We start from the raw sequence: 27,832 nt of genomic DNA on the forward strand, positions 1-27,832 counted from the left end.
AGAATGGCAACGCATGGATGGCTCAGAATAGAGAGAAAAGGTGTAGACTTTATACCGTGGGCAATTTTTGTGGCCTGGATTAGCCAACGAGGGAAAGAGGAATACGAAATTTTGATTTGCTCTGCTCAGAAACATGCTGCAATGCCCCTGGGACGTTAGGGTGGTTGACTCTCGAGCGATAATCTTCCCATCCGGTGCTACTGTACCACTTACCGACATTAAATAAGCACCCCTGGTCCATTTGCGGCGATAAATGTCACTATAATGAAAGATATAAGTGGGACACGGTACGTCACACTTGTGCGCTTGTGTTGTTGTTCTCTCTTTCAGTTCACGTCATGCACCGCGCCCCACTTCTATCTTCCATAATGATCCACTACCAACTAGCCCAAATGGTTTTTTTTTTGCTGCAAATGTTGCTATATATATACTTATGTGTGGAGACATTGATTCTACCGATTCGTAAGTGCAGAAAAATCCTCAGACGTGTAATCTAAATAAACTTGTTCATTTATTTACCTTGGCTAGAAGCAAAACGAGCTGCACAAGTGCTGCGTGTGCGTGCTTGTTGCCTTTGTGGGTGGGAATTCTTATGCGGCAGGTGGAATAAAAGAAATTTCATGAAAGAGGACAAACACCTGCGAGCCCGCCTATGAAAGGAGCGGCATTCAGTTTCAAAAGAGAGGGTGCAACATCCACGCTCGCGTTCCTGCGCTGTTGATGTGTGTGCTCAATGACGGAACGACGCGTTTGCAGCAGGTGTTTCTGAGTGAACAGTCTGAAAGTCCGAACAAGCGTTTGTGATGTGACATGCGTTTTTGACGTCATTTTAAGAAATGTTGTTTTCTTGCTCTCAGCACTGTATGACTGTCATGACCAAGTGGGTTGAACTCCGAACAACCACAGGCGTCAAGAAGCTGGAGCTACCCCACATAGCACCCCTGATAGTTTTCTTGACCTTGCACTGGCGGTAGACTTACACAGACATGTGACGTCTATAAAATTAGTGCTTGTTTCAATGTTGATTCGCATGCTTTTTACACAAGTAGGAGCGAAGCTTGTGTTCTAAATTTTTTCGGTATTTTTTTTCCAGACATAATCAACATTTATCGCCAGCTATCTCCGCTCTAAGAAAAAATAAAAATGAACAAGCGAAACTTTTATGGCCAGCAGTGTCACTACGATCCCAAGCACACAGCCCCCGCTGACAGTGAACTAATGTCTGTGTCACACGGGCGCGCAAAAAGTCTTTCAAGTAAGCGGTCTTTTACGAAGTTGAAAGACTTTTAACAAAGAGGTGTTTGCGGCGCAGACACACGGCAGCAACGATCTCCTTTTAGTGTTTTCGTTCGAAGACGCTAGCGAAAGCGTGGCGCTAGCAGTCAAAATAGTAGCAATGAAAATTAAACTATGTATCACGATGTACAAATTAAAGACTTGTTGCACTGCTCGTTTTTTCAAATAAATTTAAGAATAAGAGATGAAGAAACACCAATGTGAAAGTTTTTTGCACTAGATAAGGAAGCATTCCCATAACTAGCGACGTGCACAAGTCCGTCTGGCACCACTGGGCTTTTATTAACCGTATTTGTTTTTCGCTGCTCTCGACTGCTCTCGACACGTTATGGGCGACCGTACGGGAGAAAAAGCGAGGATCGCAAGCCTCACGGCCTGCCTTCTCGCTCTGGAAAGCGAGGCAGACGCTGCAAAAGCCGCCAAGGAGAGGATAAAGCAGCAACTGCTGTTCAGCAATTTCTTGCTGTGCGCACAGGAGCTGTCGGAGAAGGCCTGCGATCGATCGATCTGGGCCTTCAGACGAAACGAGAGGTGGTTGGAGGGAGCTCTACCTCACATCGGTGAGCAGAACTTCAAGCAATCTTTTCGAGTGTACCCGTCCACATTTCGTTTCATTGTGGAGAGCTTGCGCAGTGAGCTCGAAAGACAGTGCACCAGCATGCGTGAAGCCATCACTCCTGAGAAGCGAGTCGGCATTGCCCTATACAAGCTGTGCTCGTCAGCCGAAGATAGGACTGTGGCCAACCTCTTCGGCGTTGGACGCTCGACAGTAAATACCTTATACAGGCAGTTTTGCGAGGCTGTTGTCGCTGTACAGGAACACGAGTGGATCAAAATGGTGACCGCAGAGGAAATGGCGAGGCACATTCAGGAATTCGAGGCCGTCACCGGTTTCCGCCAAGGCGTCGGAGCCTTGGATGGATGCCACTTTCCAATCTCGCCACCTAAGGAGCATGCCACAGACTACTAAAACTACAAAGGCTGGTAAGTGGCCTAATACAACTTCTTAATGTAAAAGAAGCATGATTTATACCGTGTTGTAATGTGCCTAGAAAACAGCACTATTCAGCCTTTTCGTTACGCTATATAGTTCACTTTTAGCTCTGCCACAAGGGCAAGTCCACATCGCAATAAATAAAAAAAAAGCGATGCCAAGTGCTTTAGTCAACGCACAATTTGGTTCCTACCATCTCGCATCATTTACAGGCACTAGAGCAAGCCAAGCAACGCAGTTTTCACGTAAGCATTTTAATGCAACAGCATGAAGATGCCAGATTGCATTTGCAATGATAATTCCGACATGCTTATAACGGCCGCAGAAAGCAGCAGCTCATCTGCAGAAAACCTAATGTCTATTACCTACTATATTGAAGATATATGACAAGGCTGCAAGAAAAAAAAACATCCCTGGCTCCATTAATGACCACAGAAAGCAGCAGATTCTTAGCTGTACACAAATATACATGCTTTTGTGATAGTTTTTTAAGGTAGCTGCACGACTGTAACAACTACAAAAACACACGCACACACATTTGGTGTCCATTGCACTTCGCTGCATTCACCTTACGTGCCACGCTCTTTGTTTTTTGCAGGTATAGTATCATCTTGCTGGCACTTGTGGATCACAGATACCGCTTCAGGTATATGAACGTTGGAGCACCTGCACGCTGCCATGACTCGCACGTGTTTGGGTATTCGCAAATCTCCAATGCTATTAAGGGTCCCCTTTTTAAAGCTCCACTTGCCGCCATAGCCGGGACAGTAGTACCACTACTAATTCTGTGTGACCAAGCATTTTATTGGCACCCAGCCTGATGAAGCCGTTTGGACAGCGCGGGAAGATTAGTTAAAGTGAAAAAAAGTTCAACTATCATTTAAGTTCAGCCAGGAGAATTGTTGAGAATGCATTTGGAAGGCTTAAGGCCAGGTTCCGCTTCACTGCAAAAAAGATGGAGTGCCATGTAGGCAATGCTCGCTCAGTAATACGGGCATGCTGCGTGCTAAGCAACATTTGTGAGCACTTAAATGACAATGTCCACCCACAGTGGTTAAATGAGGTGCAGCAGTCAGACGTTGACTTCTCGCAGCCGTCATGCACAACAGAATCCCAAGTTGGAAACGCAGCAGACATAAGGGCCGCGCTTGTGGACTACTACAGTCAAGTGAACTAAAACGCAACAATCACAAGAATCACCGGAATGAGTACAGGAAATCGCATCACATTTTACTTAAAAAATCAACCATTGGATCCACAAGTTTCTCCTGCAGCTTTAATGCTTTGGTTCGAATTTCCATCTCCTCTTTATGGGCGGCTTCAAATTGCTCCCTCAAGAGCCACTGCTCATTCAGCATTTTCTCCGTTATTTCGGCACCTGTGTAATTCCTCGGTTTTCTGCGGGCGCCATCTCCAATGTCGCTTGAGCTGTTACTGCGCCCGGTGACACAGTCTTGGATGTTGCTTGGCTGCCGAGGTGCTGATGAAGCCTGTGTGAATTCGGGTCAATCTACTTCCGTATCGTCACTTGACGATCCGGCCACCATGCCAGAGATGAGCTGCATTTCAAGAAAATGACAGAAATGCGGTGATTTCACATTTTCACATGTGAAATAGCCATTAACAACTGTGTGCTATACGTCTGAGCAATGTAAATGTCACATCGAAGGAAATGTCAACAAGAGTGCTTTTTGTGTTACAATGATGACCCCCACACGAATCGCTTAACCATTACGTTTCCCCTAAGGACTGGTGTAATGGTTCCAAAAGCTCTGTGATGCCGAAATGGCAATGTGAGGGCAGATGTATTTATCAGCCACTGCAGTATTTGTCCCATAATGTACTCTTATGACTGTTTCTGTTATATTTGTTCTGGTTTGTGCCACCATGTCATGTTAAATCGTACTTTATTGTGGTGATGTGGCTGATTAAACGAAAAAAAAAATGCTTTCTGAAAATATATTTCTTTGTTGGTTTATTTAAAACACTACAGCGACAATATCTCGGAGAACATGGCTAAAGGCAAACATGAAGCACCAACGTGGTGCACACTGTGCTACACTGGTACAGAGAGTGGGTTACAGCTTCAAAAAACAAAAAGCCACTGCCATTGCACTTAACGCTGCTACTTGCTTGCAATAAAGAATGTAGCTGCCACTAGAAGTTACTTACTTCCTCAACTGAGGGACTGCTGCTTGCTGGGCTCGAGCTGATCCCAGCCTCCTCCATTAAAGAGGGGTCGTTCACGGGCAGGCTTCCAAGAAACCTATGGATCTCTACAAAAAAGGGCCAGTTTGGTGGGGATGAGCCCGTTGTCTTTTTTAAGGCATTTCCTGAAGAATACGAAAATAAAGAGATGTTACAAGACTGACAACTGCGCGCCGAGAAAACCACTGGTACATGCAAAATGTACAATCGCGCGGCGAAAAGTAGAAAGAAGCGAATTGTTAAACCTGCGCCACATCAAGTGCGCGTTTCCTTCTTGTTACATGACAGGTTTGCGTGCTTAACAAACAACAAAGACGCGTTGCTTGACGTTTGTACTTAAACATGTGTAACTGCAACATCGCGTCATTGTAAAGCAATCCCACTGCAAATCGCCGAAAAGAAATTTTGTGTGCGGCTAAAACGCGCGATAAGCATGCTTCCAAACGTGGCCATTCACTTGGCGTTCAGCGTTTTGCCTACGGTGGGGCGTCGTTTCGAAAAGATTGTTCGGACGTTTCCCACGCCAAATGCGCTTCACCGGGTCGAGAAAAAATTCTGCTGCTCAAATAGCCAGTACACTTACTGGAAGCATTCGATAATATACCTGCAATACAATTTAAAAAATCATTTTTTCCCATAATCACTGTTGTCGTCCCACTTCCCTCCTCACGCTTACAGGCCGCTAAGACGCGTCAAGCTTACTCAAATAATTTGCCTCACCTGTAGGAGTGTGTCAGATTTTCTATTTTCGTGTGCACTTGGTCCTTCGTGCGGCAGACACCCGCACTTGTGAGCGCAGCCACGATGCTGGCGTACACCTCGCCGTTGTGCTTCTCAGAGTCTGATTAGGCTCCATGTGTCTGCTTCCGACCATTGCAGACGCTGCCTTTTCCGTGGGGCGCCGGCTGCTTGATCTGCGGAGTTGGCCATAGACGCTCGGACTCGGACCACTTGAATGACGGGCAAACACACGACTGCCACGCTTTCCTCGCTTGTGCAAAATGGCGTGGCGCAAGACCGAGCGTCACCACGTGATATTGCCGACGCGTTGTAGCTGCTTACGAGAGTAGAAAAGGAAATAACCATTAAAAGAGTTCATTACACCTTCGGCAGGATATGAAATTTGTTTTAACAAAGAGTTTTGGTGACAGAAAAATAAGCATTCGCTCTTTTTTTCCCACCACTCGAAAATTGCTGGCGCCCACTGGTTTCGAGGCTACTCATTCGGAGCCGTAAAAGAGATCGACGAACGCCGTTTACGAAAAAGACCGCTTCTGAAAAGAAGTTCGCTCTGTGCCGTGTGTCTGCTGTCAGGAACTCCTTTTCGGAAAAAGACCGCTTACTTAAAAGACTTTTAAGTGCCCATGTGACAGGGGTATAATAGAGTTGAGAATAGGGGCCCCAAAGAGCTTGGGTACTCAGGGAGCTTGGGTACCCAAGAAGCCTGCGACGCACAGGACACATGCGCAGAACGCAATCCAATCTTCCGTTCATGCTGAGCAAGTATGCGAATACACACATACAACTCGTAAAGACAGAACCCCTGACAACGCTTTGAATCCCTTCGAAAGGCGTCACACATTTTACCCTCCACCTCAACATCCTTCAACTAATGCCTAATTCCTAGAAACAACGGTCACCAAAGCAGCCACTGACATTCGAACGTGATGGTCTCCCAGGAGAACAGCAAAAAGCGAGTCGGCCACGTCTCTTCATTTCCTTCGCTGTCGCTTACACTAAGTTCGACAAGGATGTGCGCACCTGAAGCAGTATCAGCATAAAAAACTGAGCAGGTGGAAGAAGGTGCTGTAGGCTCTCTTATTAAACGAAGGACGAGCGAAAGCTTGTGCAAAAGCCATTGACGGGTCGTGGCCAATATTTTGTTGCTCATCTACGACGTTTCGTTCATCTGAAATCCCTTCGAGCTCGCTTGTTTCCATCTTTTTTTCTCCTTGAGCTTCTGTAGAAGGGGACCATCTTGTCACAAGGCACAGTTCAGAATACATGGCCCTCTCACCGTTGCTTGTTTATCTTTGGGGGATGGTGTACACAGCTTCCCTGAAATGAGTAAGGCGTCTTTAAAAGCCTGCTGAGGGTAAACTCAAGGAAGCTCTCACGAATTTCTGTGTCGGTAATGCCGCTACTTGCTCAAAATACCCCTAGGTCATCCTTAGAGTACTCCCCATTTAAGAATCAATACCGAACAGCTCCACCGAAACACACTCGCAATCATCACAGCCTTCTTGCTCATCATGAAATAAAATATAAAGGAACTTATTCATTGGATATGTTGATTTTCAATCAGTAATTTGGTTTTCGTTTGCCTGGTTTGTTCTGCCGCTATTTTTACGTTGCTTTCCTAGGATAAAGCTAGTATGAGCTGACTTTCTGCTGTTTTATTCCCGCAAAAGTTGTACCTAATCTCAAATCAATCTAATGCAGCCTTCATTCATAAGTGCTTCCTGGAACAACTAAATTTATTGTACTATTTACTTTCGTCGGAGCGGTGATGTTGTCGTTGTACGACAGTAATAAAAGCAAGCAGGAAAGTATGTCCAACCAGAATCACGGGCAAAGGAGCACTGTTGACACAGGAGCAATGTTTCGACATTTCCACAGATTACTAGGTTACACTGTTAATTATCAAAGAGCAGCTGCATTTCAGTAATTCTAGCAGGGATCAAGCTTTTCGCATGAAATGTACGACATTCGATAAAGTCGACTTATGCACTTCAAAGCGAATCATCACGAACTCATTTAGGGGTTTTCATGTTTGCGATACCGAGGACCCAAGTTTTTCACTATTTTGTGGTAACTTGGATGAAAGAAAAAAACAGTGAAATCTCTAAACGGGTGTTCGTTCCTTGCTTTGTTCCGATTGTCACGTGCAGTGGTCATTTTTGTTTCCAGTCTCAGCATCAGTCACACAACTAGGGGTAAAATACCGTCGACAAATAAAAAGATCAGTCTCATATGAACTCAGATTGTTCCAGTGAAGAGACACCGCCACTTTTCATTCTGTGTGCAATGTTGTGATGCTGCGTTGCAGAAGCCACGTTGCAGACAAATGAAAGTACACACACAACGATGATTGAAATTGGACCAACGTAAACGAATACAGGAGCACGAAAAACATCTATTTGTCGCAACAACATAAACGGGGACGGCAGATGGTAGTTTGTGCACCACATACATGATAACAGTGAAATGAATAAGTAGTATCTCTTTAATATTAACGGGACAGGATTAGTCATGCACTGAGGCGTTCATACTACAACGCATTGTTATCGACCCACAGTAGCATTCTTCAAACAGATTGTACTAACACCCGCGCAAAAGGAGGCTGATCTTGACAGTTACTCATTCACTTTCCACTTCCCATCTTTATTAAAAAATTGTTCGGTTTCTGATTTCGGATTGTACATTTTTTTTGCAAATCATTAGCTTTGCGAGTTTTTCAGCCTTGTCGTTGTTACCGCAAGAGACATTGCACGTTTCTGAAGGCAATGCAATCCTCCACGCGTATCTTCGATACAGGAACATCCTGACGGCGGCCACAGAAAACAACAAAACAAATAAAAGCGCTATTCACAAACGCGTAAAATTTTTAATACCCACCCTGCCTCGTTTTAAATTGATTTTGAAACGAGTTTGGAAGTAACAAAATGAAATAATAAGTCAATGAATAATAATTTCAATAAGGAATGAATCGCAATAAAGCAGACATAAATCCTGGCACCACGCTTTTTTTAACTGAAATAAAAATTGTATGATATCTCCATGATATATGTGCTTCCAATTTACTTACACGTTCGCACATTTAAGAACCATCTGTCATAAGACAGCTATCTGTACAATCATTGAGAGCAATCTTTCTCTCAATGTGCCACTTATTCGCAGGCACTCCACTACAGCGACCTGTTTCTGGCGAGACGGCATAGAGGCCGGCTCGTCTTCTAACGAATAAAATCGATCGTGATATCAGAATGCTGCTAGAAGAAGGGCCCTGAGCAATAAATATATTTCATGGCAAAAAAGCCAGCGATTGCAAGAGGAAACGCAAAGTGAAGAGAAATACGATGCTGAGGCTTGCGGCAACAGGAAAGCGGTTCAGAGACGAGAATTACGTCCTTCAGCAGAGGCCGAGAGAACTCAGCGGCAGCTTAGCGTTTGATCCTTTAGGGAATAATTAACACCGGCACAAAGAGGATGAAATGCTAGCTTCGTCGTTTCCCACTCTATATTTATAATAGGTCGCTGCCCTTTTCCTTCAATTCTTTCCTTTGTAAATCTTCTGCAAGAAGCCTTCCCTGCCACGTACCCTTATGAATGCATGTGTATTGCAAGGTAAGCACTGAGCATACACTTAATCGTGCCGACTCAGAGTGCAGCGAATGCTTTCCCGTTCTCTTTCTGTGTTCTTTTCTAGCATACATCCCCGTTTAAAGCACGATACTTCACCATACTGTATAATGATCATGCAGCCTTTGTTCGTCTTCATTTCCTTCTCTTCGCTGCATCTTTGAGTGATTTGTATTTCCCTTTGTTTTTAAGACCACCTCATTGCCCAAATGTTCGCCTTCAGCGGCATGGCTTTAGAAGTTTTGAGCTTATAGAAACCCATCCACAGTAGTGAGGTTCAGCCTGATTTGGTCGCTGAAGTTCACCGTTGTTTATCCTTGCAGAATAAGTGTCTGTATAGCATTTCCATAATTACAGCAGCCTCCTCATATAAGTAAGCATGAAGACGAAGGAACGAGTGAGAAACGTGGATCGAGTAGAAAAAGAAGTCATCAGTAATTCTGTTCAATTCGGTGCGACGGCGACTTCCACCGACGGCCAATCTTGCACGCATTTTTTTTTGTTAAGAGTTCGAAAAGAAAGTTACAGGAATCGCGAAACCTAAGCCAAAAATCGCAACAATAAGCTCAGCAATGAAATCGATCCCTGAAGCATTTCCTGCTGGTCATGTTCCAGCATTTTGATGAATCTGAAGAAAAGAAATGCGAAAGAATGAGTAAAAATGAAATTACCTCAATACAAGCCAGGTATTGGCATGGGCTATCTTTCGGACGTAAATCTGCTCGCAAAGAAAAACGAAATTTCGTGCAGCTTTTTACTTTTTTTTCTGTGTAAAAGTAGTGGCAGCTATGAATGTAATATCCTTGAACTAGCTCTTATAAAAACAAAACGACCATATAGAAGAATAAATTAAAGGTATAGAGAAGTAGAAAAGAGATCAGCAAGAAGAAAATCTGACATATCGCGCGTGTTTGTACCATAAGTTTCATTACTAAGTCCCATGATACCGCCATCGAGTTGACAAATACAGCAGCAGCACATGTTTGGAAAATCAATATGCCATGTTATTTTTGTGTGTGTGTGTCTCGGTACGTGCACGAATAATCAAGGGAACATTCGGAAATTAAGATGAGAGAAAGAAAGTGGTGGAGCGTTTAGCAGATGTGCACCTTCGCAATATGCACGCGTATGTAATGAAGTGAAATCTTTAATGCCAACAACATCATGGTCAGATGACCTAGTGTGCAGGAGCGAATGACTGGAAGAAAAAAACACGTTCTGACGGCTATAGTGGACTCGTGGCACAGGGATCTGAACGGACAATATGTGAATATTTGTGCCATTAGAACATACGGAATAGCGACATCAGAAACAATTTCGCAGCGCGGCAGGTTGCTTGCGAAAATTTATTACAAACTTTCTATGCCATGTTTTTATACTTTTGAAATTGCCTACGCTATCATTTAAACGGCGTTCATCTAAACCAAAACTTTGTTCTCAGCAGCGCTCCACCAGAATCAGTACTCCTTTTAAATAACACTTCTCCACTACCAAATACTTTTTACTTCTAGATTATGGACGTGGTTTTTCGATGTCTACATTGGAAAACATCCACGGACAGCAAGAGGAAAGCTTTCGCTCAGAATGAAGACAGGTGCCACTTTTTATTCTGTGTGACTCTTTTATTGTCGTTTACGTTTTTGTTATGTAGAAATTTTAATTTTTGTAGCTTAGTGTATATGTTCGAAATATTATTATTACTCTCGTAACAATATAATTCAATTCATTTTTGTTCCGACTATTTGATATATTTCCCTTTTGTGCCATTGACGTCCCTGCAATGTTGCATGTAATTAAGTGTTAAGTATTATGTTGGTAGTTACTCATATCTACCTCCGCTGGTACCTTTGTAACTTCGGCATTTGCTTCTGTACTTATAATGAATGAATGAATGAATGAATGAATGAATGAATGAAGATGCTTTACATAGGTGCATTTTGTAAAACTAACAAACTTGAAACGACTTCAGGAGGACGAAGATTAAAGATTTTTCAAGCTCAACCGCCCATGGCCATGACGTACTCACCCTCTGCTGCTCGACTTTTCGTTAACCTTGGGGCTACTGATCATGCTCAGTGGCTGCGTCAATTCTTAATGAGGTGGTAGATGAGACTAGTTTTTCTGTTAGTTCTTTTTTGCTGCCGTGCTGCCTACATAGAGGAGGGAGATAAGCGTTTCATGTGTGCCGTACATTAGGGTTCGCTTTCTATAGGTAACTCTATGCCCTTTAACGAGCTTTATCTATGTTATTGTCTGCACAAAGTGATGTTCGCTTCGATTTGTGAGCATATAAATTAGGATGCAAATCGTTGCTTATTCGATAAGTCATTCTAGCACACAATGTATTTGTAACAATGAAACAAATACACAAACAAAAAGATAGAATACCTTCATTTTTTAATTCAATAAAGGAAACAATTACAATGAAGCTTCCTAGGTGACACTGTACCGTCTGCACAAATGAAAGACAGGCTCAGGGTGATGCGATTGGACGTAAATTTACCGTATGGTTCCTTCTATCTTGTAATCAATCCCTTCTAGTCAATGGAAAACTTCCTTATTCTCAAGGCGTTTCTGGCACGAGGTATAATTGATTGTGGTAATACTATCTACGTGTTTTAGTCTGATTTCTTCTACTGAAAGAACGTTGGCGCTGGTGAAATGAATAAAAAGGTATAAACTGACGAGGCAACTCATCAGCGTCAATTTATACAAAGGAAAACTGAAGAGGGGCAAGAACTCATTGCTTTGTTTGTGGCAACTTTATCTATTTGAAGATTTGCTTGAAAAACTAGCGAATAAATGCGACCTAGTTGGTGATTTGAGTGCTTATGCATCAGGATAAGAAATAATCAACAGCGTACAGACACAAACAGGACACGTGCTTTTTCTGTCTGTAGGTGTCCTTTGTTTAATACTTCACTCTATCGTGATGCATGTACCTTAGAAAAAATAGTCTATACACTTAAACTAGCACAAGACTAAATCATGTTAGGAAGGAGCCACTTCGTCCAGGATTGTAGTCGACTTTTTGCTAAGTAGAAGTTCAGTAAAGCAGCAATGATTGAGAACTGTAGTAGTATACAAGGATCTCGATTATACTCAATAGGTACAATAATACGAGAGGGAAGAACTAAGGCCTAAAAGGCTGAAAACATAAAAGAAAGTAAATTTGGCATTATTGTAGTTGCAGTATTACTGAGTTGGGGGGGGGGTAGTGAAACACAGGTAGATTAACGAATAACTTGCTACGAATGCGAGTCGATCCCTCATTCCCTGCACAGCGCTCGCAGTAGTAGTCATCCTTCTCGTCCGCATCTCTGGCTATTTTTATGCCTGTGTGTGCTGACTAGATTTTTAAAAGGCGAGTTATCAATGCTCATTGTCGTGGCGAGGTATTCAAAGCACACCTTTGCCAAGCAGATGTGACGAAGTACTTGAGTTTATAGGACGTCAGCTAGAGAATGTGTTTTGTATTGTATGCCTCATGCAAATATGATTAGTAGTTGGTTAAAATTACGATTGGAGTCCGTTACCCAAGGCCATGGGAAATTATGTCGGAACGTTGGGGAGACGTAGGCGGAGAGATGGAGAGGCGTGCAATAGAAGGGAAGTTGAGAGAAGGACCACGTTCTGACTTTGAGGACCCAAAACACCGAGCGTCTGGTCGGGGTTACCTCGCTTTTAATTAGAAAACCGGTGGGTGTTCGGTGACTCTAGGAATTATGGTCAGCTACTCCTGCCTTTGAGATGGGCTCCGTTACACCTGACGATCGCTGCACATACATTTCATGCTGTTAACATGGCTTTCCCTGCCCTCACTTTACTCTCACTTTCGTAACTTTGAAATAAACTTCATTTATTATTGTTTTACTCGGAATGTTTCTTCTTGAGGTTGTAAACAGTGGTGGAATCAGGTTGGCGTAAGAGAAACATGGATAGCATTGCGGCTTGCTTGTGAAACAGGTAGAAGAGAATCACTGTGCATGGTGATAACAAGAAAACAAAGCGGGAAAATGTCCTGAGTGATTTGATGTGATTCGACCAACGACTGACATAGGAAAGTAAGCAACTGGTTTTCTGCTTTTCATCGAGAAACAGCAATATTCATTGCAGGCACTGACTACAGAAAAATAGTAAAATAGTCATTTATTTCTTATATTATTTGTTATGATGAGAAAAGAAGCCTGAGAAATTTATGCTTTTTTCCCCACAAAGCCTGCCGTTACTAGGGGGTCATTTTCACGTGGTGAAGCATCGTTGAAACTGCTTTCTCCATGGCTGCACTCTACTTTCCTGCCGCGCCTTCTACGGCTCTGTTTTTAGTTAAGCTAAATTTCTCACAAGGCGGCTTTATAACACTTATAATTATTCTTACATAATTTTTCTCTTTGTTTTGAGGCGACTGTTGATTTACATTTATCGTTTATGTCGTTTTTATAGCTTTTTTTAAACGTCGTGTTCTTTTGAGCACCTTTTTTTTTGTTAAAATAAGGTTGTCTGAACTTCCGATCGCATATTTAATTTTGTTCTCGCATTACCGTGCTTTCACATAAAAAGTTCACACTTTTAAACGCAAGTAGTATTTATTTAGCTAACATTTGATTAAGGATATTTAGCAACGTCTTTTGAATAGGCGGATAATGTGTGACATCGCTTAATAGACAGTCGGGTCACCTGTTTAGCAGGCATCGAAGCAGCTGCACTCTGTTTCGCTGTCGTAACAAGCAAGCGCTTATGATAAGATTGCTGTCATAATCTCTTAAAAATGTTTGATATCGTTTTGTGATTTATTAAACCATCATGCTTCATCAATACATCTAGTTACTTCCAATGTAGGTGAGAAAAGGTGATGTCTGTGTACTCGAATTTATTTGCACCTAAAGAAACCCAGGCGTTGAAAATTTCCAGATTGCTGGCCTATGGCAACTTTCATAACAAATATTATCGGGGTTTTATAAAGCTAAACCCCAACAATTAAAGTAGAGGGAATGAGATGAATCAAGCAACTTGAGCGGCAACAACAACAATATTTAACAATAACAACAAATTATGGAAATCGAAGAGGTAAAGTACAACAACTAAAACTGAATCAGGATGCGTAAAAAAAAGAACTTCTAGGTGGGGAAAACGTGCGAAGAAAGGTGACTATAACTGCACACTTGAAGAAGCTAAAAGTTTCCTTTTTTGGCGACATTCTCAAGCAGATAAAAGCCCGCATAACTCCCACTCCAGTCTGAACAGACGGATGAGGCTATTTAAGTTGCCGAACCACGTAATTAATATCAATCACGTTTGATAACAGCCACCCACCCTGCTCCGCACATGAAACGAAGGCTCGAAGACACCTGACAGGCAAAGGAGCGGCTGCACCCCACTTGGACAAACGTACCCTGCACCCATATCCAAAATATTAGCCAGCAGCGCTCGACTCGCTACAAGCGTGCACAGCTGCTGAAGGTACACCATGGGTTAGTCTTAAACTATGAGTGTCTTAGCTCTTGTTTGCGCTGGAGACCAATATAACGAAAACACTTGTACATGAACTAGAGTTCAAAACGATCGATATGACTCATTAGGCTGACAGAAACGCATTGAGAAAAAATTTCCAGCAGATCCGACTCGCCAGACTGAAGCTCCTTCATATCTTCATTTTTCATTCATTGCTTAGATGCCTATGACATGACTTGCATTGGCGAAATTGCTGAGGATGCCTCCTGATATCGCAAACGTAATGATAACATAGGCAGGAAGTGAAGGGCAGACTAGAAGAAAGTTGGTAACAGGAAATGAAAACCGGAATTGAAATCATAAGGCCACATTTTTTTAGAAACACTGAATAATCACAGTTCTATACGCATTGACTCTAACAAAACATCAATAGACGGTTTCAGCTGTAATGTTTCAAGAAGTAGATAACACTGCGTACTTACGTCTAATCAAATGAGTAAATAAAATGTTCAATAGATGAGGTTAATGGGAGACTATATATTATAATAAATCTAACAATGCTTCCCATTTTTACTGGCTTGGAGACGCTAAGAAATGCAGTTCTACGCTCTAGATAGTGTTCCATCTTGCCGTGGCCCAGCAGGTCAGAAAGCCCCACCACGTTGCTCAGAATTATCGGCAAAGGGAGTGCTCATTCAATAAAAGGACCACTCGACCTACATTTATTTTTACTATCTCTACTGCTGACATTTTTTTATACTTGCTAGATTATTTCTGAGTGTCCCTAAGTGCGTGATTAGACAAACGCATACAGAGGGGAAAAACTGAAAGTACCAGTTTTAATTAAGTTTGAGCAGCACCTCTACTACCGACACAGCTATACGACATCCAATTTCTTTTGGCGTAGACGGCATTAGAAAGGGACCGCTGAAGCGCGAAAGTAAAGCAGTTCAAATATTGACCATGCATGTCTACAATTTCAAGTGAAAGGTTAAAAAAAAGCCCAATAATGAAATCCCACCAGAATCTTTACGGGCATCATTGCTTCCTCGTAAGATAGCGCAGGTTCCCTTCTAAGTTTTAATATTTTCGGTAGCTTATGGGTGCCTTAATTTCGCAACCTGGCGGGTAATGTTCACTTCAACTTTTTTTTTTATTTTGCTAGGTCTTAAAACAAGAATAACCGTTATGCTTGTATAGAAACACAAATGATGGAATTCATGCCTTGTTTGCGACTATGAAAACACGACCGTGATCGGTGGTTTTACAAAGACTTTGTAAATATTTTTGATGGAAAGGTCGGCGTGTTTATCAAGTGACGAGCTGGGTTCCTCTATGCCTGATAGCCACTCACTATATCTATATCATCCTTCCTTCCATCCCTCCCTTGCATCTTTTTCCGGCTTCATAAGTGAAATTTCAGTGTTAGGCTTCGAGTAAGGTCCGTGTGGCTGTTCTTATGATCACTGGTGTTCGGACTTTCAACTCAGTGATACTTTCCAAGCAGTCACGAATACACTCATCTAAGCCCCTGCAAGCTGCCGTATCATATTTATATGCGCAGTGTATGCCTGCCCGATTATTTGTTATTTATTTCTTAATCCCTTTTCGAGCTTCTGAAAAGGGATCAGGTTTGGGAAGTCTACAGAGCCAACGATGCGGCGCTACGATTACCCTGCCCATCTCATGGCGAGAAGCCAATTTCGCGACATTCGCATCTCTCAGGGCTCTTCATGAAGTATCCAGCCATCCCTTTTTCTCTCAGTCTCTCTGTTTGTCCCGCTGTCTGTCCATTTATTCATCAATCGATCCATCCATCAATCAATGAATCAATCAATCAATCCACCCATCCATTCATCCATCCGTTCATCTGTCCGTCCTGCCGTCCATCCGTTCATATGTCCGTCCGTCCGTCCATCCATCCATCCATCCATCCATCCATCCATCCATCCATCCATCCATCCGTCCGTCCATCCGTCCTTCCGTCCATCCGTCCATCCGTTCGTCCATCCATCCATCCGTCCATCCATCCACCCATCCATCCATCCATCCATCCATCCAGCCATCCGTCCGTCCGTCTGTCCGTCCGTCCGTCCGTCCGTCCGTACGTCCATCCATCCGTCCGTCCATTTTCAATTTTCATTGCCAGCCTTAACATCCATCCTTGTGTCCACACTGGACAACAAAAAATTAAAGGGATCATGAAGAGCCTTTTAGGCCTGTTGAAACAACACATCCGGGGGGAAGCGGGCACGGCTATGAACTACTTTGCCATATTTCAGTCATGTGCGCCACATAGAGGCTACAAGCAGAGCGTGAAGCTGCTGTTCTTTCCGGCGCCGTCTTTCCAGACAGAGGCGTATCTCACTCTCAATGGTTTGTCGGCGTTTGTCATCTGTTTCTGTCATACTACGTTGCACAAGGTCATTGCAAAGAGTCTACATAAATAAAGAGCTTAGTTTGGATCAGATACGCTTGGTCTACCGGCAGTCTTTCATATATATATATATATATATATATATATATATATATATATATATATATATATATATATATATATATATATATATATATATATATATATATATATATATATATATATATATATATATATATGAAAGACTTCCGGTAGATAAAAACTGTCGTCTGCTTAACTCCGCGCCCCGCGCACCATCAAGCGAAACCTAAATTTTGTCGCACAGCCTTTTCGGTACCGCGTGCAGCCTCTGGCGCCTCGCTTGTTTCGATCAGTTTTTAATCTCGTAACTAGCCTCAAACATTACCTTGTGCGTGTCGTTGAGTTCTAACGCAACATACCTCGTGCTGGCTTGGTAAGTGCGTACACAGATCGAGCTGCTAGCCGTTTTTTACTTGACAGCTCAGAGAGTGGCCCCTTATGAACTATTAGGGTTGAATTATAGCTGAGAATTCACGGAAAATTCACAGGATCATTTAGCCTTTGGGTAATGACATTCACGACAAACATATCCCAAAGATGAGCTCATATGAGTGCGAATTCAGTGGTAGGATAGAAATAACACAACCGCCATATTGCTGTCAGCACAATGAGATGGGTTTTGTTTCCAGTCGTTGTAAAAGAACAACTACAAGCCTGTGCTTACGCTTACGTAAGATCACGACATTTTTTGGGGGTCGTTATGCAGGCCTAATAGAACACCTTCGGCTCCGAATTCTTCAGTTTGTTGGGTCGAGCCATTAAAAAAATTATAAACTCTTGTTCTCTCCACTGCTACTTTATAAATCGACAATGCTTCGCTCGCCCGAAATTTGTGGATGCCAGCGTGAAAAGTCTTCTGATGACCGGCGTACGCTGTGGTGGAATTTTGATAGTTTCCGCTTTGAGCTGCATCCGTCCAGTGCCAGCAGCCTGTTCTGAGCTGCTCCAAAACCGCCTGTGCAAGCATTGTAAGTGTCTGGGCTTGTTGGCACACAGGAGCTCTCAGAAACGAGAATCAGAGACTAAGCAACACGGCTGTATAAAAAAATTGCTTAACAAAGAAAAAGTTGATTGATTGATTGATTGATTGACATGTGAGGTTTAACGTCCCAAAACCACCATATGATTATGAGAGGCGCCGTAGTGGAGGGCTCCGGAAATTTTGACCACCTGGGGTTCCTTAACGTGCACCCAAATCTGAGCACACAGGCCTACAACATTTCCGCCTCCATCGGAAATGCAGCCGCCGCAGCCAGGATTTGAACCCGCGACCTGCGGGTCAGCAGCCGAGTACATTAGCCACTAGACCACCGCGGCGGGGCTAACAAAGAAAAAGTGTGGGACCAAGCAAGTTAGTGTTCCATTATTAAACTGCTCAGCGCAAATATTTTAGACAACTGACACAGAAAAATGAAGACCAGCGCAAACCTTTACTCATGAAGGTCGCAGTCCTCACGATACAAATCCTACCTTATAACAAAAATTTCGGTTACCTATGTGGCTGCCGCATTCCATTCTTCTTGCTTAACATAAGACGAAAGTTAACAGCCGGTAAAGCTTATAGGAGCACAGGCTTTTTATTGAACGTCATTTAAGACAGCTTTCACAAGCTTACTTTAAATACAGCGCGTTCCTCACTCATATTTTTCGTATTCATGTTAACTGTATTGTGTGCGCAATACCGCAAACTTGACTAACGCTGGTTGTTTAAATTGGCGTCTCTGAGAGCTTCGAAATGGTTTAAAAATGGCTACTGCTTAGTTCCAGCAATAAGTACAAACCAACAGTGTTCAATAAAATAAATTGTTAGGTTAAACAGTAACACTTGGTGATGAGATTACTATGTATATGTAGATATTCTGTGACGAATGTGAAGATTTGTGAATAACCTTTCCAACGCCATATATGTTTTACACATGACCTAAAGAAAGATGGCTAGGTAAGCGAGAATCTGGCATTTATTAAGGAGTTTAGTGGGCATAGTTACTTTGGCAAAAAGAAAGACTGTGGGATAGTACACATGTGAGGAGAATCCACATGAGAAATACAGTGCGATATCGGACAAGTGAAGAGAAACTGAGGTTGAAATATATGAATCGCTCTAAGCAGAAAAAGGAGCTCACAATTTTTTTTCTTTGTGTAAGAGCGTTAAGCCGAAAATCAGAGAGGCGGAGAGAACTTACCAGATGGCAGAGACAGAGAAAAAATCAGCTCTGAGTAACTACCGATGCAACGAAACCAATATTAGATGGGAGAAACTTTACGATAATTCAAGGAGAAGCACTTGACCTTTTCTAGCGTGACCAATTTCCCTTAGAGTGCTTAGTTAAAAAGCGAAACTTAGTGCAGAAGAAGAACAATTCACAGTCTGTGGGGGAAATGAAGGAACGTCGGAGCATGTTTCGGTAGCATGTGGAGATATACATCAAGGAGTACGTTTGCGCATGGCGCCTACATGACGCACAGAGTGGTAGGGACCTCGATGTAAAACTAGAGACGTCCACATTAGAAATAGGAGGCAATGAGAAAATTGGTGGGAGAAAACTAGAGAGAATGGACGAAAAGAAATAGTGAGAAGAATAAGGACATTCTGCCAACAAGAACAGAGAACTAAGCTCTGAATATGTGTTTTTTTTTCCTATACCGAGATAGACTTAATCCATTTAGACAGTTAAGGCATCATGCCAGTTTTTAACACCTCGAAATGAAAGAAACGCTCCTAGCAATCATCAATCTATCAGTGTGCACCGTTGCTAGTTGAAGGATTTTATAAATCTTTCATCTCGCTTCATGTCACAGGATGAAGCACTACTATTTAAAATGATCCAGTCGTCACAAGACACGTGCTTTTGTTGATTAATTGATTTGTAGGGTTTAACGTTTCAAAACCATCATATGATTATGAGAGACGCCGTAGTGGAAGGCTCCTGAAATTTAGACCACCTGGGGTTCTTTAACGTGCACCCAAATCTGAGCACACGGGCCTACAACATTTCTGCCTCCATCGGAAATGACACATGCTTTCGTTCACACACGTAAGGCTTTATGGTTGTTGGTGCAAGTTGCATTTCTTGTTTGTTGATGTGAAGTAAAACAAACTATGTTTAAAAAAAAGGGCAACCTTAATTTCAATTCCACGCGCAACTCTATTGTTTCATAGCATAAGTGATTATTGCGTGACTACAAGTAAACTTGAAAATAATAAGTTTCATTGAAACACCAAGTTAGTTAAAAATATGTGAAAACCATATATTATAAAGTAGAGCGAAAGACATACATTGCCATTGCCTACAACATTATGCGGAAGAACAGCATTAACATTGATAAAAATCTACTTTAAGCATGTTTTGGTTCAGTGTCATCCTCTGCAGTAGAGTGCGGTAAGCGGCTCCCTGTTGTTCAAATGGTGGTGCCTTCAATAATTTCTCGGGCGTTAAAGCGTAGAGTTTTATGCGTACAAGAACAGGACGAATCTGTTGACATTCTTTGCATAAAAGTTGACACGCTTCTCCTCGAAATACGAATCTTGTTGACTACGTTAGTTACCAATCTTACGCAATATATTCTCATAGACCAGGCCCTTGGACCAATCATACTTGGCATTGAAAAGCTATCGGTGCACTTTCATGCCTTTCTATGCCCTAAACAACACAGATGATGCAAACATTCAGGGGTAGTGCTCTACGAAAGGCTACTGGGAAACACTTACCAGAGATGCAGCTTCCCTCTCAAAAACACCTTTTTTCAAATGACCACTAATTCGGGAAAACAATCGTACCCGGATGATGAAATGACATCACTCTTTGCGGGGACTTTCTGGAGAGCTGGCGAGTGTCGAAACAGCATTGTCGTCTCTTTCCTCCCGGCCACTTGTCTCAAGGGTCTCCGCACTAACCTTGCAAACCTGGCTGAAGCAAGCAGGCATACTAGCATAAGAGGAAGAGATAAGTACTTCGCGATTGTGCTAATGCGACAAAAGGAATACCGTTTCCGGGAATCGTTTCAGCAACATTCTTGTTATTGATGGCGACGACTACTCTAGCTGTCACTCTCTGTAATTCTACTCATTCGATTTCGGCTACTTGATGATGCGCATGCTAGTAGCTACAGGCAAGAATCCGCTACACGATATTGTAGTGTCTCTTGAATTCGTAATTGCTCACATTATCCTACATGACGGCTTGACAGGACTAGTTGCTGTCGCGCACATTTGTATTACTCAACTTGTATCACACTCAGCTTGCCTGCCTTGCAGAAACAGTTGTCCACTTGTTCTTAAAGATGCGGCTCTTAAGCCCACAATCCCGTATATTTCTCATATTCTACCGTGGTTGCTGGAACTCACCAGGATAACAGCTCACATCAGTTGGTATAAATTGGGTTGCGAAGGATGTTTGTGAGGATCGCATGTCTATATTCTCGCATAGCTTTGAGGTGGTCATCACTAGGGTACAATCACTTTTTGCATGGAGCGTGCCTTTTCGGCACACTCCATGCACTCAACTTCACGACAAGGGGAGAAAGCACATTTATTGCCCGTAAGTGTGTTTCGAATCGCGTCTGTTAGAGCTCAAAGGCAATATTGTGACAGGACAACGGCAATAACTACACAAACAGGTAAGAAAACAATATTTGGGTTGGCCTTGGTCAGCAGTTGAACTGGCTCAAGGAACTGTCAAATACATCAAGCGCGCCCCTCAATATCGCACTTTTTTCTTTAAACGTACGAACTCTCTGCCAGGTATTCGAGTGGCATACTGTCGCAAAACTGCAATGAAGCATTATTATCATTCCTAGAGAACTACAAATGGAACTTTTGACAGCTGGTCGACCATTTCTCACGACAGAGTGAGAAGGTGACACAATATAAAGCAAATGCTTGAGCTGGTAGCACATACCGCTACCTTCAATAGCCAAAAGAAGAAGTTGTGTGTAATGTCACTCATGATTGCGTCATGCACATTGTCGACGAAAAAGCAAACAGGCTGAAATTCCTACACTTTCTAACATTTCGAAACCTATCTTGTTTCCTTGGCGCACTTTCAATGTTTGTAGAAGGGAAGATATTTCTTCAGACAGAAAACACCTTCGTGACAAACTAAAGGGAATAAAAGTTCTCGTAGAGAAAAACACACTTGTGTTTTTTTTTGTCTCACTCATGATGATTTTGTGGGAAAACAAGGCGTAGAATTCTCGTAGCTGGCTTGTTCGCTTGTGCGCTCCTGCAAACCTGACCTCTGGTAGGCTTGTGTGTTGCGTTTCTGATATTTCATAGCGTTCGCCCACCTTACCGTAACGTTTGCATGTCCCTCTTGACCTCTTGGGAGAAATGTATAATCAAGCAAAAGAGTTTTCTTGCACACCCAAGCATCCACTTTCTCTGTTTCATTGATTGTATGATGTTTCGCACAGCATAATTTACTAACCACAAACCTTTTGCTTCGTAGGTAGTAAATCGCGCTGTGCGAACTAAGAACTTTTTCCTTCTTAGGAACATAATCTTCACATTGCGTGGCCTGCAAATACCCTCCTTTTTTGTGTTTCAAGAGCTAAAGAAAACGAAGAAGTGTTTTTAACACGACACTAGATCTTTAAGAAGGTGGAACCTGCTAACAGGTTCCCCCTTTTTTGTTATTCTGGCTTTGTTTGTTGAAATACACCTACCTAATTTATTCTCCGCACTTGCTTCTTTGAGTACCTTCGAGCCTGTATCGCTACACTCAAGCAGCATTTTCACTTTATCTTAAATGTCTGTCATCTAATGAACAAACTCAACCATGTGCAGCAACATCTGCAAGCAAAAGCACAGAAGCCGAATCAACTACGCTCACCTCTTGCCAAAGCTGCTTTTTTTTCTAAACTCAAAGTAGTTCACGTCATGCGAATTTAAAAAGACAGACGATGAACGTTTGTCTACCGTATTGGATGCAAAGCACAATCTTCTTTCGAAGCCAGTGACTGCCAAGGTGCACCGTGGCTTTTCTTTTCCTCGAAACTGACCAGTGCAATTAATACAAAGAAGTTCCTAAATCAACATGAGCAAGCCATTTTTGTTTGCGCGAAAGAATCACAAAGAAAAAATAAAGAGCAATACGAATTGATGAAGTGCGGGTGGCCGATGTGGGTGCGCCTAGTTAAAGGTTCAGAAGAGCCACTTAGGCTATCTTTCTCGTTGCAGTATCGCTAGATTTTTCTTTTCCTTTTTTTTCTACAGCGCTGCGCAATGGAGTACGTAACTAAGAATAAAAGCTATTGGCACGGTGAAGCAGTGATAAGAGAGTGCCACGTATCTTCTCAAGCCTTGCTTTAGCCGAAAATCTCAATGCGCGTGCGCCCCTGTTGCCTCTTCAAAAGAAGCCGAGCTTTCGTATTCAGTTCACGTAAAAGAAACACCTGTCCTCTTCCTTTTCGTCAAGTAAAACCGGTTCATTACTCCTTTGGCTAGATGTACATAACTTGTGAGCCTCTAACGACAGAATTTATACCGGCCGCTGTTTATAGCGAACATTGCCTCTGCCATTCAGCTGTTGTTGTCAGTGCAGAAGCGACATCACAAAGGGGAGTCTCTCTGGACGGCTCAAGCACGTGGCAAGACTGTGGCCAGCCGCCATCGTCCCCTTCGGTGGGAAGGGGGGGGGGAGGCTCAAGCCTGTTGAAAGCACTCAAGTGGGCTGACAGGTAGAGACGATCTCCGAGCAATGACAAGCCACAACCTGGTCACCCTCACTCAGGTTCATTTTGAACTTCAGAAAGCGACCGCCCCTGGCCCTCTAACTGTTTTTCCCCGACCGGCACGAATCAATGAACTACGGCCGTCCATTCACCATGAGCTGTTCTCACTTGCAGCGCTTTGTGCCTTTTACGTTCCACTTAACTTGACTTGTCTTTTCCCTGATTGTTTTTTTTCGTTTGTTCTTAGGAAAACTTTTTTTTGTATTCTCAATAACCTCAACGCAAGCAGTTTGCCTCTGGCCAAGCTAGAAATCATGAGGCGGCAGCAACCACCTCTGCAGACTAGCACTCTTTGCATCCGGTGTCATGTCCTGTACATCGTTCGACCCTCCATGTTTTCTTCGTCATTCATCAAGCCTGTCGGTGTTTCTGTTTGCAAATTTATGACGGCTCTTGAAAACGAAAAGAAAGTGTGAACGCTTGATGCCCTTTGCGTGAAACTGCAAGAGCTTCCATGAGACGCTGCGGCAGAAGGGAAAGTCTAATGGTATCAAAAAGATACTTTTTGCGGTGCATTGTTACAGGATGTATTTAATCAAAAACAAACCGGCGATTGCCACAAAATCTCTCGTGATACAAGGTGGTATGCACCAATTCATGGCCAATTGAAGTTCAATATAGTAGTTGCTAAATGCATTTCCTTTAAAGGCTTTCACGCACAACGTGCCTGCGGTAAAAAGTGGCTGGATAAAAGTGCACAGCTTTTCTTTTTTTTGGTAACAGAAATAATACAAAAACGCCTGGTTCTTTGCGTAGCTTGTGATTCACACATCACCAAGTGGGCACGGGTCGCACCGGTGCCTTCTCTAGATAGGTTCTTAAGTGCTTCTCTGAGAGCAAATGGCAATACTCAGGGCAAGAACACACCGCGATAGTTTAAGTAACTAAAAAGTATAGCATACTGCTAGCACGTCAGTATGCGAAAACGGCAATAATTTGCTCTCTATTCAGCACCAGGCGGTCAAAGCCCTCTTGCCCTCGGATCACCATTGCATACGCGTCAGCCCATGTGCTGACAATTGTCTCCGCTCTGTCCCCTCTCTAACTTGACCCCGGACCATTTTGTGTGCAGAAGATACTAGGACCTTGGACATCTGCCTCAGTTGCGCAGAAAGCAACTAAAGCACTGCTACTTTACCTAAAGTCAACAAACCTGAGCGACCGCCTGTAGACTGTATGTGCTCCCCGAGTGTGCTCGTGATTGTGTGTACCTTCTCATCTCTCTGCAACCTCTTTTCTCCCTTCTATCCCTTCCCCAGTGCAGGGTAGCAAACTGGATGTGCGTCTGGGTAACCTCCCTGCCTTTCCTTGCATCTTTATCTCTCTCCCTCTCTGTCCCCTCTCCCTTGTAACATTCCGCGACAAGCAGGCATAGACCCAAAGCGAAACTCTTTATTCTTCTTTCTCGTCTTCTCCCTGTTTCCGCCAAATCTGTCCTTCGTAGTACCGGCCCACTGCACTCTCCCGGCCTTTATTTAATGCTTCCACTCCAAATAAGGAATGATGTTGGAAATGGCTGATATTTCTATCGCACCGTTTTTCTGAAGGAGTTCTGAAGGAGTTTTCTGAAGGAGTTCTGAAGACCTTCGGCTACATGACATCGTCATGTAGCCGATGGTCTTCAGAACTCCTTCTTTCGTGGCCAGTTTCATCGCTCTAAAGGGACCCACAAGTTTTGTGTTAGTACCACCTTAACTTTTCCGCACCAGAGCTATATCACTTAGTGCTATCGCGGGAATGTTTGTGCTATGACTTTTGTCGAATGCTCTCTTCATAGCTTCTCTGTGCTTCTTTTGCTGTTCAAAAGTTTTCTTCGTTTCTTTCAAGCAAACCTTCTCTCCTAGGCCATGCGTGTCATCCGCAGGTAAATAAGCAGGTTTCCCGAAGGTGGCGTAGTGAGGCCTGCACGCAAGAGTCGTTTATGTGACCTGTTGTGATGTGACACAGTCGCTTGGAGGCATCATTTCCACCCTCCTGGAAATCCTGGGTACACACTTATATATTGTTTGACATCTCGGATGACACGCTCCGAAAGTCCATTAGCTGATGAGTGGTAAGGTGCTGTAAACTTCAGGGTAATGTTTCTTTCTTTTGGCCATTTTGAGAATGTCTGGCTCTTGAACGCGGATTCATTGTCGGACGCAACACACTTCACTGCTTTAAACATGTCTTTGTTCAAGAGCGATATGATAGTAGCGGCATTTTCTGTTTCTGGCTTGGCAGCTAGCATCCGTGAGCATTCATCAATGCACACTAAAAAGGATTGCGTTTTCTTCCCTCCTTCGCTTTTCTTCTTCAGTTCAGCAAAGTCAACATGAATGGTTTCAAACGGGACACTTTGAGTAGTGGAAAATCATGCTGTCTGTCTTTCGCTTATATTTTGCTTTGTTCAGTTGACAATTCTTACATGAGTTAATGTAATCACCAATATATTTCTTCATTCCGGGCCACACAAATCTCTTCCTCACTTTATAGTATGCCCGCCAGAAGCCGTCATGCCCTCCTGCCTCTGGACTGTCGTGATAAAGGTCAAGTCATTTTTCTCAAAGTATTCGGTGCGTGATACTTTCCGTCTATACACATCAGCTGTTAGGTGCCTTCCCATATTTGAAGTGACTTCACCTTCTCGTCTCCCATACAGTTATAATCAATAGGAGGCCTAGAAAGGGCGTCAGCATCTGCCAAATCTTGTCGGCTTCTGTGTGCAACCTCATAATCAAACTGTTGAATTTCGCTTATCCATATGACTCGGATTTTTGGATGAGAACCATTTAGCCAATGGGTAAGGGCCTGATGGTTAGTGGACAGCTTGAATTTCGTGCTTTCTAGGCACGATCTAAAATACCTAATCACTAGTTCATCCGCCAATGCCCCTTTTTCAGTAGTACTGTTTTCGTTCCAGCTTTGTAAAAGTGTAGGAGCAACATCCTATTACTTGTCGTCTTCCTCTTTCGCTTCCACTTGTGTATCTTCGTTGGTACAGCACAGCACCTGCGCCGTAGTTTGATGCGTCCGTTGTGAGTTCAAATGAAACAGTGAAGTCCAGTAGTGTGAATACTGTGTCTGAAGATATAGCTAATACCTAATCTTCGTACGCCCTCTCACATTCTTGCATCCAGAGAAAATCTGTGTCTTTACGAAGCAAGCTGTTCAATGACTTCGCTCGTGCTGCGAAATCTTTTATGTAGCATCTAAAATGACCTTCGAGGCTAAAACGCACTCTGACTGGGTGTACATTGTCTGGCTTCTTCATCGATCGTACACGTTGCACGGACTCTTCTTTCGTACTCTTTGCAAATTGTCCAAAATGCGTCCGAGAACGGTAATCTTCTGTCAAAAAAATTCACTTTTGTTATGGTTCACTTTCTGTTTGGCATCCCTTACTGTCATCAAAACAGATGTGAAGTGTTCTGCGGATGATGTTTCATCCTTGGAAGAGACTATAATATTGTCGACATATACAATGCAGAATAATTGAAAGAATCACTTTAGAATACTATTCATCAGCTTATTAAAAATGCTGCACTGTTTTTCCACCCGAATGGTAAACGGTTATATCCGCACACGTCAAATGGTGTGACAAAAGCCGTGTACATTTTGTACTTCTCTTCCAGCGGAATCTGCCCAAATCCTTTGCAGAGGTCTATACGAGAAAATACTTTGCAACCAACGGTTTCCTCAAATATTTCATCAATTCTGGGCATCAGAAACGGAAATTTGTCTGTTTGATTATTTAAGATTCGGTAATCAGTGCACAGTCACTAATATCCGTCTTATTTTGGAGCCAAAGTAATAGGTGAGGCGAACGTAGACACCAACGGCCGCATTATTCCAGCATCTAACATATTTTGGATTTCAGCTTTCAACCAAAGTTTCTTTTCGCAGGACATGCTTCCGACTGGCGTAATATCTCTCAGCTTAAAAGGAACAGTAAATTTCGTTATGGCCGGTGGATAGTTGCCAAGACAGATAAGTTCAGGAAATTTTTCACGTACGTCTCTTCCACACCTAACAAGGTGGTCCGCATTGTGAAACGACGCGCATGCCTTTTGTGTCACAGTTACTTTATCGTTTCAATAAAGATTTAAATTCAGTGTCTTCATGTCGAGTCTTGAAAGTAAGAATTTATAGTCACATCCCACAACGACAAGGGCGTCGATATTAGCTGTATGGCCTTGGTAAAAAACGGTTACTTTCACCCATTCATTGTGTACTTGTCTTGTCCCTTCAAAACTATTTACCTGCACTGGTCTCCCTATGATTATTTCCTCATCTTTAACAAGCGCCTGATTTATCAATGATACAGAGGCACCGCTATCAACCAATGCATC

At 42.9% G+C, this 27,832-nt stretch overlaps 1 pseudogene; it reads left to right on the forward strand.

The window, feature by feature from the left end:
• The window catches only part of LOC142813968 (uncharacterized), an 83,426-nt pseudogene extending 79,444 nt beyond the window's left edge, over positions 1-3,982 (forward strand).
• The last annotated feature ends 23,850 nt before the right edge of the window (positions 3,983-27,832 follow it).

This window comes from Rhipicephalus microplus, chromosome 4, assembly GCF_043290135.1.
Source record: "Rhipicephalus microplus isolate Deutch F79 chromosome 4, USDA_Rmic, whole genome shotgun sequence".
In the NCBI taxonomy this organism is placed as follows: Eukaryota; Metazoa; Arthropoda; class Arachnida; order Ixodida; family Ixodidae; genus Rhipicephalus; species Rhipicephalus microplus.